This window comes from Loxodonta africana, chromosome 3 (genome assembly GCF_030014295.1).
Source record: "Loxodonta africana isolate mLoxAfr1 chromosome 3, mLoxAfr1.hap2, whole genome shotgun sequence".
In the NCBI taxonomy this organism is placed as follows: domain Eukaryota; kingdom Metazoa; phylum Chordata; class Mammalia; order Proboscidea; family Elephantidae; genus Loxodonta; species Loxodonta africana.
Window position 1 is genome coordinate 149,917,547 of NC_087344.1, and position 14,198 is coordinate 149,931,744.

General features: G+C 45.0%; 2 non-coding genes across 2 annotated transcripts; one reads left to right on the forward strand and one right to left on the reverse strand.

Moving 5' to 3' along the window:
• Window positions 1–7,430: 7,430 nt before the first annotated feature.
• Window positions 7,431–7,502, reverse strand: TRNAE-UUC (transfer RNA glutamic acid (anticodon UUC)). The gene has a single exon. It is a non-coding gene; the product is annotated as a tRNA-Glu (tRNA).
• A 4,565-nt stretch (window positions 7,503–12,067) lies between these two features.
• On the forward strand, window positions 12,068–12,140 carry TRNAV-CAC (transfer RNA valine (anticodon CAC)). The gene has a single exon. It is a non-coding gene; the product is annotated as a tRNA-Val (tRNA).
• Window positions 12,141–14,198: the final 2,058 nt, after the last annotated feature.

Sequence of the window (14,198 nt, forward strand, 5' to 3'; positions counted from 1 at the left end):
ACACAGTCTCAAGTGTCCACCTGATATAATTACCTCACTTTTCATCAGCATCTCTCTCCTACCCACTGTCCAGTCCCTTTCATGTCTGATGAGTTGTCTTCGGGGATGGTTCCTGTCCTGTGCCAACAGAAGGTTTGGGGACCATGACCGCCGGGATTCCTCTAGTCTCAGTCAGACCATTAAGTATGGTCTTTTTATGAGAATTTGGGGTCTGCATCCCACGGATCTCCTGCTCCCTCAGGGGTTCTCTTTTGTGCTCCCTGTCAGGGCAGTCATCGGTTGTGGCCGGGCACCAACTAGTTCTTCTGGCCTCAGGATGATGTAGGTCTCTGGTTCATGTGGCCCTTTCTGTCTCTTGGGCTCTTAGTTGTTGTGTGACCTTGGTGTTCTTCTTTCTCCTTTGCTCCAGGTGGGTTGAGACCAATTGATGCATCTTAGATGGCCGCTTGTTAGCATTTAAGACCCCAGACGCCACATTTCAAAGTGGGATGCAGAATGTTTTCATAATAGAATTATTTTGCCAATTGACTTAGAAGTCCCCTTAAACCATGGTCCCCAAACCCCCACCCTTGCTCCGCTGACCTCTGAAGCATTCATTTTATCCCGGAAACTTCTTTGCTTTTGGTCCAGTCCAATTGAGCTGACCTTCCATGTATTGAGTGTTGTCCTTCCCTTCACCTAAAGCAGTTCTTTCTTAGCTACTAATTAATCAGTAAAAAACCCTCTCCCTCCCTCCCTCCCTCCCCACTTCGTAACTACAAAAGTATTTGTTCTTCTCAGTTTATACTATTTCTCAAGGTCTTATAATAGTGGTCTTATACAATATTTGTCCTTTTGCCTCTGACTAATTTCGCTCAGCATAATGCCTTCCAGGTTCCTCCATGTTGTGAAATGTTTCACAGATTCGTCACTGTTCTTTATCGATGCGTAGTATTCCATTGTGTGAATATACCACAATTTATTTACCCATTCATCCGTTGATGGACACCTTGGTTGCTTCCAGCTTTTTGCTATTGTAAACAGAGCTGGAATAAACATGAGTGTGCATATATCTGTTTGTGTGAAGGCTCTTGTTTCTCTAGGGTATATTCCGAGCAGTGGGATTTCTGGGCTGTATGGTAGTTCTATTTCTAACTGTTTAAGATAACACCAGATAGATTTCCAAAGTGGTTGTACCATTTGATATTCCCACCAGCAGTGTATAAGAGTTCCAATCTCTCCGCAGCCTCTCCAACTTTTACTATTTTGTAATTTTTGGATTAATGCCAGCCTTGCTGGAGTGAGATGGAATCTCATTGTAGTTTTAATTTGCATTTCTCTAATGGCTAATGATCGAGAGCATTTTCTCATGTATCTGTTGGCTGCCTGAATATCTTCTTTAGTGAAGTGTGTGTTCATATCCTTTGCCCACTTCTTGATTGGGTTGTTTGTCTTTTTGTGGTTGAGTTTTGACAGAATCATATAGATTTTAGAGATGAGGTGCTGGTCGGAGATGTCATAGCTGAAAATTCTTTCCCAGCCCGTAGGTGGTCTTTTTACTCTTTTGGTGAAGTCTTTAGATGAGCATAGGTGTTTAATTTTTAGGAGCTCCCAGTTATCTGGTTTCTCTTCATCATTTTTGGTAATGTTTTGTATTCTGTTTATGCCTTGTATTAGGGCTCCTAGGGTTGTCCCTATTTTTTCTTCCATGATCTTTATCGTTTTAGTCTTTATGTTTAGGTCTTTGATCCACTTGGAGTTAGTTTTTGCGCTTGGTGTGAGGTATGGGTCCTGTTTCATTTTTTTGCAAATGGATATCCAGTTATGCCAGCACCATTGTTAAAAAGACTATCTTTTCCCCAATTAACTGACACTGGGCTTTTGTCAAATATCAGCTGCTCATATGTGGATGGATTTATATCTGGATTCTCAATTCTGTTCCACTGGTCGGGGTAATAGAGTTTTTTGTTGAAGATAAATCCACTGTGGGTGGATTCAATTTTGACTCACAGTGGCCCTGTAGGATGGAGTAGAGGCCAAATGCCACATCTTTCTCCTGCTCTTTGAAGACAGTATCAGTTAAGAAATACCAGAGAAGGGTGGGTCCTAGTCCTAATACTTTCTGAGTGCTGTTTCATAAAAGAGAAGTGATGTGCAGAGGGGGTCAGGCACCAGAAGTAGACAACATGTGAGACTCCCTCACAGACCAATGAATGTCAACAGATACTGGGGGACTACTGATAAGGATGGTTCTTCCTGCCTCAGCCACACCACTGCCCCACACCACTCAACTCCTAGAAATTTCACTGAGGTGGAAGGAGCCTGAATTTTGTGGGATTTGTTTCCCAACTCCTAACACACAAGTTTTCTACCAATAAGTCCAGAGTCATTGGCACTTCGTCCTTACTATGTCCAATCAGGGTAGGGTCATCAATGCAATGGATCAGTATGATAGCCTGAGGAATGGAAATGCAATCAAAGTCCCTGAGGTCTAAAATAAGACATAGGGCTGGAGAGCTGACATATCACTGAGGTAGGAGAGTGGAGGTGTATAGCTGGCCTTTCCAGCTGAAGAAAAGCTGCTTCTGGTGTTTCTTCAAAACTGAAAATAGGAAAACAACATTGGTCAGACCAATAGCTGGATACCAGGTACCAGGAGATACATTAATTTGCTCAAGCAATGAAACCACAAGTGGAATGGCAGCTACAGTTAGATTCACCACTTGGTTGAGTTTATGTAATCCACTGTCATTCGACAAGATCCATCTGTTTTTTGCACAGGCCCAATAGGCAAGTAGAACAGGGATTGAGGGGAATCACTACCCCTGCATTCCTGACGCCCTTGATGCTGGCAGTACTCTCTGCAATTCCTCCAAGAATGCGGTATTGCTTCTGGTTTACTATTTTCCTAGATAGGTGCAGGTCTATTGGCCTCGTCTTGGCTTTTCGTACCCTGAGAGCCCCTATTCCTCTTGTCACATATCCAGTGTGGAGGTTCTGGGAGTTGCTGAGTAAATCTCTTCTGATTATGCATTTTGGAACTGGGGAAATCTCTACAGGATGCGTTCACGGACACACCAGACCCACTGTGAGACAAATCTGAGCTAAGAGTGCAATAAGAATCTTACCTTCATATGCCCCTACTCTGACTGGTGGGCCTCAGTGATGTTTTGGGTCTCCTGGAATTAGCGTGCGTTTAGACCCAGTATCCAGTAATGCCAGAAAATTCTGATTATTTCCTTTCCCCAGTGAACAGTCACTCTCATAAAATCCTGTAGATCACTTTGGGGAAGGCTGGGAGAAATTTCACAGTATAAAGTTTTGGTAGCGTAGGTGGTCTTTACTCAAGGGGACCTGGCTTCCCCTTCATTCAAGGGGTTGTGGATCGGTAAACTAGCTCTAGGCTGGGAATTGATTGAGAGGCTGCAGCTCTCTGTTCTGGTGATTCAAGATAGATTACTGTTCACTTGACCTTGAATTCTTCCACTTGTAGAGATCAAGTAAACATTTAGGAGATTTCTTGTCTATTTCACGCCTAGGACACTTGACTCATTAGCCAACACCGTAATTTCATACAAGTCAGACTATTCTGATTAATGCTTTGTCTCTGCTGTCCATTGTAGTAAACACTAACAACTCCCACCTTGTCTTTGTCAATTTAGTCCTGCCACTTGGCCCCTAACACCACGGGGTCTAATCAGCCCCATTGGAGTTAGGTGTTTTAATTCAGTTAGGGCAGTCCGCACTGTCCACGCTTACTCACATAAATGGGCAATCACAGCAGTCTTCAAGAATACTGCGACCCCCTTAGCAAATTTGTTTCTCACAGTTGTGGTAAATGGTGTGTCCTCTGGCACTCCATGTGTGGGCTTATGGGTCTAACCCGATAAATACACTTTAACTTGCCAATTTCCCTAAGCCTTTGAATACCTTCTTCTACAGTATACCAGGCAGGTCTTGTACTTCAACTTAATTTACTGTTGGCCACCAAGCAATCCATACTTCACCAACCAACCAAATAATCTATTAGATCTTTTCCTAACCTCTTGAGCAGAAACACTGAATGAAGAATCTGTGCTTAGTGGGCCCATATTAATAAACTCTGGCTCACCCATCTTTATGTTCCTTGCACCATTATCCCTCATCCTTAATAGCCATTCTCACACATATTCCCCAGGTTTCTGTTTGTACATATTAGGAAAGTCAAGCAGTTCCTTTGGAGTGTGGCGTGCCTCCTCCTCGGTCACACTTTTCATTTCACCTTTTGGGACTTAAGTCTAGATATAGACCTAGAAGAAAAATGGGTAGTGGGGGTGAGTCTTGGGAATATTCAGAAATGTCTTGAAAGGCATGTGCCTAAGCTGAGGCCTCAGGCAAGGCACCAGGTGCCGCCTCAGGTGATATCTCAAACACTCTTCAGACACATTTGTGTTAATCTTCTCAGATGAGGTGGAAGGTATAACCATTATACTGGAGGGCAGTGGCTTTGCTGAAACCCTGGTGCCATAGTTGTTAAGAGCTGGTGGCTAACCAAAAGACCAGTAGTTCAAATCTACCAGAAGCTTCTTGGAAACCCTATGGGGTAGTTCTATTCTGTTGTATGGGGTCACTAGGAGTCAGAATCACCCTACTAGCCGGAAATGTTTTTTTTGTTTGTTTGTTTTATTTGTTTTGGTGGCTTAGCAAAAAAAGATGGAGTAATCTCTTCAGATGGGAGAAAGAGTGCTGATTCTCCTGACAGCAGTGATTCAACAGAATTTAGAGCCTCAGTGTCCCCAGCTGCCTGATTATCTGCCCATATGTTCCCATTTCAAGTTTCGGGGTCTCATTTCTCCTCACTCAATGGCCTCGCTTTAACTTCATACACCATTCGAGGTTGGGAAGTCAATTACATTGTTATTCACACACTGTTACAATAAGACTCTGCGTTAGATTTTCACCAATATCAGCTCTGTTACTACAAGAAATAAGGCTTTCTTTCAGGGCACAAGTTGCAACTTTGAGGTATTTTATGAGGTGCTTGTATGTGACTCTGAAGCCCTGAGCTCATCTCTCTCACCACTTTGTCTAATGAAAGTAGGACCAACCAACCAGCTTCCTTATTTCCTGACTAAATTGTGGAAAATTTCCAAACATGTGATCACCCAAAGATTCCCTTCTCACCAATACTTGATCTATTTCTGATGATATTTGGCATGTTAAAATTGCCACATCTTGCCATGGATTAGCAGCACCCTTTTTACACTGGAGGTAGAGTCGTCAGCACTTTTAGGACTAGTCAAACTTGAGAACCATTTGAGAAAACTCATCCTTATGATTCTGTTTCTCTGGAACCACTCTCAGTACCAAGTGTCTTGGGCCAGGTTCTCAAGAGAAGCAAAACTAGTGGAGCGTATGTACGAATGTGTATGTGTGTTCATGTGTGTATGTACGCATGTACATATACCTATGTATATGTATACATAGAGAGAGAGCTTTATGTCAAGTAAATTGCTCACATGGTTGTAGAGCAAACAAGTCCCAAGTCCATGGGTCAGACATCAGGTTGGAGACTTCTCCCTTCTCACGTACCTGCAGGGGCCGAGGAATCCAAGTTTGACAGGAAAAGAATCAGGCTGCTGGCTAAAGTTCAAAGAAATAGAGGTCAGATGATAACCAGTTGGACACAGGATGCAAAGCAATCGACTAAGCTTTCCCAAAGCTTCTATACATATATTGGATTCAAGCCACACTCCCCAGGAAAATTCCCTTACAACTGATTGGCTGATCATATGAGATCACATCATGCAGGATGACTACATCACTATATAACTGCCAAACCAGTGAGAATCATGGCCCAGCCAAGCTGACACACAACGTTAACCACCACATGTTACAAGCCCAGTGATTACCTTAATAATTTTCCCAACTGGTAGCTAAAACAGCCTATAAATAATTTCATCTACTCCTCTAAAAAGTGTTAAGTCCTGTTTAAATATACATTTATCTACTCTACTTTTGCTTCCTAGGAAGGTAAATCTCATGACAGTCGAAGTCAAATAGATGTTCATATTCTAAATTTGCCTCATTCTGGTTTCACTGATGATCAACCCTGATGACAAGCCTTCTGAAATATTTTTTATTATGAAAATGAGCTAATAACACACCTAGGTGTTTATAGTATTATGGTGTAAATTCCAAATATTCTAGTGTTAAATGATATTTAATAAGAGGTCATTTTACTCAGGTAACTTTGGTGGGAGAATACCATTTAGCTAAAGGCCTGAGACAATTTCTTTCTGACTGTATAAACAGGTTCTTCCTTGAGGGGATCTACCTCTTTTTTGTTCGAAGAGTCTGTGCTTGTGAATTTGTTGAGGGTCTGAGGGTCTGAGGCTGTCTATTACTGTGATTCAAGTCAGATAATGTTCACCAGACCTAGGGTGTTTCTGCTTATACAAATCAAGTAAGTTGCCCATCTATTGCATTTCTAGAGACACTGACCAAGGAGTTCATGCCAAAGAGGTTTGATGGACAGACCATTCTGATTACTGCTTCAGCTGTGTATTCAATGTAGGAAGTAAGGTCACCTTGTCTTTTAGGCTTAAATATTGTGACATGGCCCTTCCAATGCCGTCTTGCTATCATCCCCCTTCATTTCAATGATCCCAGTTCCATGGTAGCAGTTCCCACTGTCCTTCATAAATTAGCCACCACAGAGTTCTTTGAGAATGTGAAAATAGTTCTGTAGGATCTATTTCTCACAGCCTTGTTGAAGGTAGTGTCTTCTGGACCTTTCCAGGGGATAAAAGTAGGGGCGAAAGACCATGTCTGTGGAGTATACAATTAATTTTTACTCAAAGGATTTGGACTTTTCCCCTGGTTTCTGAGAGGTAATCTCTAAACACCTGAGATTTTCCCAGTGACTAGAGTCTTTGCAATTTCTGGAGGGGCTCCAGGTCACACCTGAGAGTTTATGCTGAAGCGGCAAGGAGGGCCTCATTGACAGGACAAAGAGGAAAAGTCCCTAAGAGGCTGGTTTAGAGGGATATTGCCAAAGGGTTTTGAGATATCAGCAAGTTACTCTGAAATGGGGTAGCAAATACATATATATGGAGGCATGGACAAAGCAAATGTGGAAAATGTTCATTGGTAAATGGACATGAAGAATACATAAAGACACTACTCTTTCAACTTTTTTATGTTTATAATTGTTTTGAAAAGGAAGATTGGGAGCTCTTGTACCAGGTTTTACTTTGTTCTCTTGAGATGAACATTCTGAAAGATGAGGACCACAGGAGCGGTGATGTTTCCTAGTGGCCCAGAGTAGGATACAGCTGTTGGGGGCTCCAAGCCGCTGAAGAGCTGCTCATCGCCTCTCACCTCTCCAAGCCTGGGCCATGCTGGGGACTCTTCTGCATCGAACAGTGCTAAAGAAGATTCCTGCGGAGGGGAGATGTCGCAAAACAGCTTTCCCTGACCGGGAATCGAACCCGGGCCGCAGCGGTGAAAGCGCCGAATCCTAGCCACTAGACCACCAGGGAACTCCCAGAGACCTCTTATCTCCGGCCTCCAGACCGTACATCTCTTTGCACCCAACTCGGGGAAGCCTGGACGCCTACCGTCCTGGATGCTGCCCTCTCCTTCAGCGATCCTCCCCCAAGGCCCTTTCCGCCTCGCTTTATCCAAAACGCAAGACAGCCTGCCACACGCCGAGCACTGTCAGGTCTTCCCAAGTTTCGGAGCGAGGCGGCTCTGCCCTGCCGCACCTTAGACCTGACCTAGAGATGCGCCTTTGCGCGCGGCAGCGTGTGGAGAGACGGTGGCCGGGTCCAGCGCAAGGGACAAGCCTGCAGGGAGGAAGCGCCCAGGGTGGGAAGGAGGCCGAGCACGAGCCCCCAAGAACTCCAATATCAAAAAGGGCTCAGACGGATGCCGAAACAGAGGCAGCCTGGATGAATAACTCTTGGAACCAGGGCCCCGGGACCCCGAATTGAACTCCGGATTTTCCCCCTAAAGTCCTCTGCCCCTGCCACTTCCCCATCTTTGTTGATGGCCACTCCATCCTTCCCCGTGCTCAGGCAAAAAACTGCGAGTTCTCCTTGGCGATGGTCTTTTCCTCAGACCCCACATCTAATTACTCAGGGATTTACGTGTTCTCTTTGGTGGTATAACGAAGAGTCGGTAGCTCGAATTCACCAGCCGCTCCGTGGAAACCCTATGGGGCTGTTCCACTGTGCTAGCTGTGAGTCGTAATAGACTCGACTGCAACGGATCTTTTGGCTTTTGTCCGTCAAATGTGGACGTGGATCGACGCAGTCCCTCCCTTTCCTGAGCTCTGAATTTGCACCGACGACTTTCCTGATAAAGGCGGGAGGTCAATTTAAGGCGTAGCCCTCGGCTCGCTCAGACCTTAGGGTTCGAGACCCTTAATTTCCGGGCGTGGGGTTCTGCTGCATTTGCCCCTTTGCTTTGGCTCTGTCTCTCAAAATCAGCCTGTTTCTGGCCTGTCTTGAAGAGTTGCGGACATGCCTGGGACCCCTCCGCTCCTCTCCTCTCTCCAGGTTAAGAAACCAACCCCCTTCGGGTTCCTCCTGCAGAGAAGCTTCCGAAGGCGCTGTTTTTCCTGTCTTGAAGTGCGCGCGCCCAGGTGTGCAGTTTGTGAGGGCGTAGGCGGTGAGTTTGTGGTTCTCCAGTAGCCTTCTCTTCTCTCCCCTCTATGTAAGAGATGGACAACCGCCCTCTTTGTCCAATTCAGGAGGGATCCCAAAGGGTCGAGACCCGACAGAAAGGCGGTGAACCCTCTCCTCTGGGTGGGCGGGAAGGCGGGAGATTGATCCAGAAGGGAAGGGGAAATGCACGGTATGAAATTTCCTGAACTAAAGCTTCTGGGAAGTCAGCCTCCTCTGGAACAGGGTCGCAGGTCCCTGAAGAGCTTAAGGTAGTCCAGTTGTGTCCCCGTCTCCACTCTGAGCCAAAAAACAAAGTCGAGGACCGAGTCCTGGTTTCCAGTGAGCAAGGAATCTGCGCCCTCCCCAGGGTGGGGGAGCACTTGAACTTCGGGTGTGAAGGCAGAGCGGTAACCTCAGCACCTAGAGCAGCAACTGCAGGAGAAAAGGGCACATTCTTGCCCACCAATTTTTTTTTTAACTTGATTTCTAAAGGGAACCCTATGGAGAATAACATTAAAGCCTGTGAGCTACAGAAACTCTTTGCCCATTGGCGGTTGCCCTGAGGCGAAGGTGAAAAACCTGCGCAAACCACCTCCGTTAACTTTCGCACTCCATGATCTGTTGAGCAGAAAAATAAAGAAGGCAAACGAAGATGAGTTTCCAGTATTGAAATAAAACTTCCCTTGAAAAAGAATCTCCAAGAGTGAGGAGGAAGAAATCAAGCGATTGTGAATTCTGCATGAGCTTCCCCTGGGTCCTGCGGTTTATACTCGGCTTCTTGGTCCGGTGTCCAAAGGAATCCAGTGCAGGCCTTCAAGGCTGGCTTGGTATGTGTTGGTTGTTCGATATTTTCAAAGAGCCAAATGTCCTAAGACACATGTTTTAGCCTTTGCTAAAAAATAAGGCACGGCTAAAACATGAAGGCGTGATTAAAGTAGTGGACTGAAATCCAGTCGCGCAGTGGAGAGGTGCTGAGGCAAAAGGGCTTGAGAGGAGAGAGCGCAGGTCAGGCCCCAGGGAGAGTACGCGGCAGGGCCTGCAGGGAGGGTTCTACTGTTCCTGGGTGGACGGGAAGTCTGGATCATTTTGAGTGTGTGTGATAAAATAGGAAACAAAACACGTGCCATTTCAACCGCTTTATGTGCACAATTTAATGACAGTGCTTAGGTTCACCATGTTGTGGAACCATCACCACTATCCGTTCCGAAGTTTTTCATCACCCTTAACAGAAATCCAGCGCCCCTTAAGCAGTCATTCCTGCCTTTTCCCTCCCACCTGCCCCTGGTAACCATTAGTAAACTTTGGCCTCTATGCATTTGCTGTTCTAGAGATTCCAAGTAGGTGGGATCATATAATATTTGTCCTTTTTCGTCTGGCTTATTTCATTCAGCATAATTTTTCTAGGTTCATCCATGTCTTAACATATATCAGGATCTCCTTTCTCTTTATGGCTGAATAATATTCCACTGTATGGATATACCACATTCTGTTTATCCACTCCTCTGTTGATGGACACTTGGGTTGTTTACACCTTTTGGCTCTTGTGGATAATGCTGCAATGAGCATTGGTGTACAAGGATCTGTTTGCCTTTCTGCTTTCAATTCTTTGGGGGTATATACCTAGTAATGGAGGTGTTGGGTCATTTGGGAATTCTATGGTTAACTTTTTTGAGGAACCATCAAACGAATTTCCACAGAGGCTGAACCATTTTACAATCCCACCAGCAATGGGTGAGGGTTCCAATTTTCCACATCCTCAGCAATGCTTGTTTTCTGGTTTATGCCAAAAGGTTGAGCACTCGACTACTAACTGAAAGGTTTGTGGTTGGAACCCACGCAGAGGTGCCTCGGAAGGCAAGTCTGGCGATCTGCTCCTGAAAGATCCAAAACTCCAAGCCATTGCCATCTAGTCAATTCTGACTCATAGCGACCCTACAGGACAGAGTAGAGCTGCCCCATAGGCTTTCCGAGGCTGTGATCTTTACAGAAGCAGGCCGCCACATCTCTCTCCCACAGAGGGGCTGGTGGATTCAAACTGCTGACCTTTCAGTTAGCAGCCGAGCGCTTTAGCCAGTGCACCACCAAGTCACAGCCTTCAGAACCCTATGGAGCAGTTAGTTCTGCACTGCACTCATGAGATGGTCATGAGTCCTAATCAACTCCATGGCAACTAACACCAAGTGGGGGGATGAATAAGGAGTAATGACATTGAACATCTTTTCATGGAAACACGGATCATTTGTCTGGAACATCAGCGCCCTTAAAGGGGCCACCGAGGCGCTGGTCCGAAGCCCCAGGGTGAGAGCCTTCACAGCTCCTGGGCTGTGGGGAGCTGGAGAGCCCGAGAGGAGCTTAGTTCTGGAAATGGGAGCTCTAGCGAACTTTGGGCTCCTGAACCTCGGTGGAGCACCCCACCCCACTCCCCCTCTCGAAGTCCTAGCTTCCGGGATAAAAAAAAAAAAAAAAAAATTCCGGGATAGGTGCAGAAAACTACTTTAAGGTCTAAGGGAAGCCACAGGCTCCTTTGCCTGAAGGGATTGTTGGTGTTTTCCCCGAGGGCTTTTTCCAGCTGCTGGCAGTGGAATTTCAAATGTAGTTGAATTTCGGATGTTGCAAGCCAAAGTACTTGGAGACTGCAGGGCTTACGATTTTCCTGGACAAATTCTTAGGCTAGCTCAGTCACGTGGTTTCCGTAGGGTAGTGGTTCTCACGTTCGGCTCAGGCGGGAAGGGTCCCTGTTTAGAAGGCGGGCTAAAACAGGTTTCTTTTCCTGAAGGGTTAAGCGTTTGCCAATAGCCTTTAAGGAGAAAAAAAAAACAAAAAAATGACAGGAAGACTTCATTACTGAGTACCTAAGCCAGACCTCATTTCTCTGCGTTAAGTCAGATGGGAGACCAGGACACAATTCTCATCTGGTTCTTGGGAGGCGGGGCACCAAACTAGACATGCTTTATGTGAGTTTTAGTTCCAGAGAGTTGTAAAGGTTCTCTTTGTTCTCTTCTATCACCTGAACTTTCTCCACAGGCTGACACTGAAGAAGAAAACGGCCTCAGGAAGCACCGAGGGAACCCTTCAGGCAAAGGAGACTGAGACTCCCGATATGCCCTGGCTTAGGGTCCCTCGCCTACCCTGGAAACAAGGACCATGGGGCCCCACACGCTGGATTTGACATCTCACATCAAAAGCAAACTGAAGTGGCAGGAACAAGAGAAAGAGATAAGGAAGGCGTTAAAGCTAAGTCTTGAGAGAAATGACCAGTCAAGGCAAATGCAGTGAGCCTTGGTTCGCTTGGTGCTTACCGAGGCCCTTTCCAGGACTTTGCTGCTGCCAGTCCAATTTCGAAATGGGACTGAATTTGGTACATTGAAAGTCACAAAAGGTCAAGAAGGCCACCATAGAGTTTTCATGGATGTTCCTTAGATCGTGTGATTCTCAGTGTTTCCGTAGTGTAGTGGTTATCACGTTCGCCTCACACGCGAAAGGTCCCCGGTTCAAAACCGGGCGGAAACAGTTGCTTGTTTTACTCCTCAGAGCCCATTGCTACTTTTCCCCATTGCTTTAGATCTTTTTTTTTTTTAGATCTAGAATCAAACACGAGTCCCGGAAAGTCCCAGAGGGAAATGCACAAACTGTGATGACCCGTAGGAAGGTGCAATACCGCCAGAAGTACTGCAAGGTTTTTGTCACTTTATATGAACCTAAATCCTAGGGTTCGTCTATGGAAATGGATCCTAAGGGAGTAGAAGCAGGGCGGAAGGAATGTAGTGATGGATACGGCCAGGTTTACTGATTGATACAGGTGCACTAGGTAGAAATTCTGGAGCCACTGTATTAGTTTGAGCAGCTGTCGGCAAGTCTACATTGTTCACTTGAACCACTTCACTGAATACGTGCACCCAGAGGAGGCCTACAGTAAATGAACTTGAAATGGCACAACGTCTTTGATACATTTCTTGTAGTGGAAAATATCTAAAGCCTCAGGGGGATTAGAAAGCTACAGTAAATTGACCGTGTAAGACATGGTCATTCGCCCACATCTATAGCCCCAGGTATTATCAGGAAGACATAACCTTCAACAAGTCTGTGAGAAATAGACTTATGGGAACTGTCCTTGCATCCTCCAAGCATTCTGTGGTGGCGATTTTATGAAAGACGGTGGGAACCGCTGCCATTTCCTGGGATTTCTGAAATTAATGGGAGTGTAAGTCAGGGTTGCTAAAGACACAGAACGAGGGATTGTAAACAGATAGCTAATGGTGATTACAACTTTCTTTTTGTCCATAAAACCATATACTCAACTTAATTTCAAAGTATATGGAAAGGGTTAAATAAGTAATACCAAAACCAAACCTGTTGCTGTCGAGTCGATTCCGACTCATAGCGACCCTATAGGACACAGTAGAACTGCCATGCAGGGTTTCCAAGGAGCGCCTGGTGGGTTCAAACTGCCGACCTTTTGGTTATCAGCCGTAGCACTTAACCACTACACCACCAGGGTTTCAATAAATAATAGTAGAAGTAAACAAAGTGGAAAAAAGAAAAACACTTGGCAAAAGCAACTCCGGGAGGCGGGGCCAAGATGGCGGACTAGGTAGACGCTACCTCGGATCCCTCTTGCAAGAGAAACCCGGAAAAACAAGTGAATCGATCACGTACATAACAATCTACGAACCCTGAACAACAAACACAGATTTAGAGAGGGAAAACGAACAAATACGGGGAAGCAGCGATTGTTTTCAGAGCCTGGAGCCAGCGTCCCAGTCAGCGGATTTTCTGGAAAAACTAGTTTCCCAGTGATGGCTCGGAGACAGCGGTCCATATTAAACCACATAAAGAAGCAGACCATGACAGCTTCTACAACTCCCCAAAGAAAAGAATCAAAATCTTTCCCAAATGAAGATACAATCCTGGAATTATCAGATACAGAATATAAAAAACTAATTTACAGAATGCTTCAAGACATCACAAACGAAATAAGGCAAACTGCAGAAAAAGCCAAGGAACACACTGATAAAACTGTTGAAGAACTCAAAAAGATTATTCAAGAACATAGTGGAAAAATTAATAAGTTGCAAGAATCCATAGAGAGACAGCATGTAGAAATCCAAAAGATTAACAATAAAATTACAGAATTAGACAACGCAATAGGAAGTGAGAGGAGCAGATTCGAGCAATTAGAATGCAGAGTGGGACATCTGGAGGACCAGGGAATTAACACCAACATAGCTGAAAAAAAATCAGATAAAAGAATTAAAAAAAAATGAAGAAACCCTCAGAATCATGTGGGACTCTATCAAGAAGGATAACTTGCGGGTGATTGGAGTCCCAGAACAGGGAGGGAGGACAGAAAACACAGAGAAAATAGTTGAAGAACTCCTGACACAAAACTTCCCTGACATCATGAAAGACGAAAGGATATCTATCCAAGATGCTCATCGAACCCCATTTAAGATTGATCCAAAAAGAAAAACACCAAGACATATTATCATCAAACTCGCCAAAACCAAAGATAAAGAGAAAATTTTAAAAGCAGCCAGGGAGAAAAGAAAGATTTCCTTCAAGGGAGAA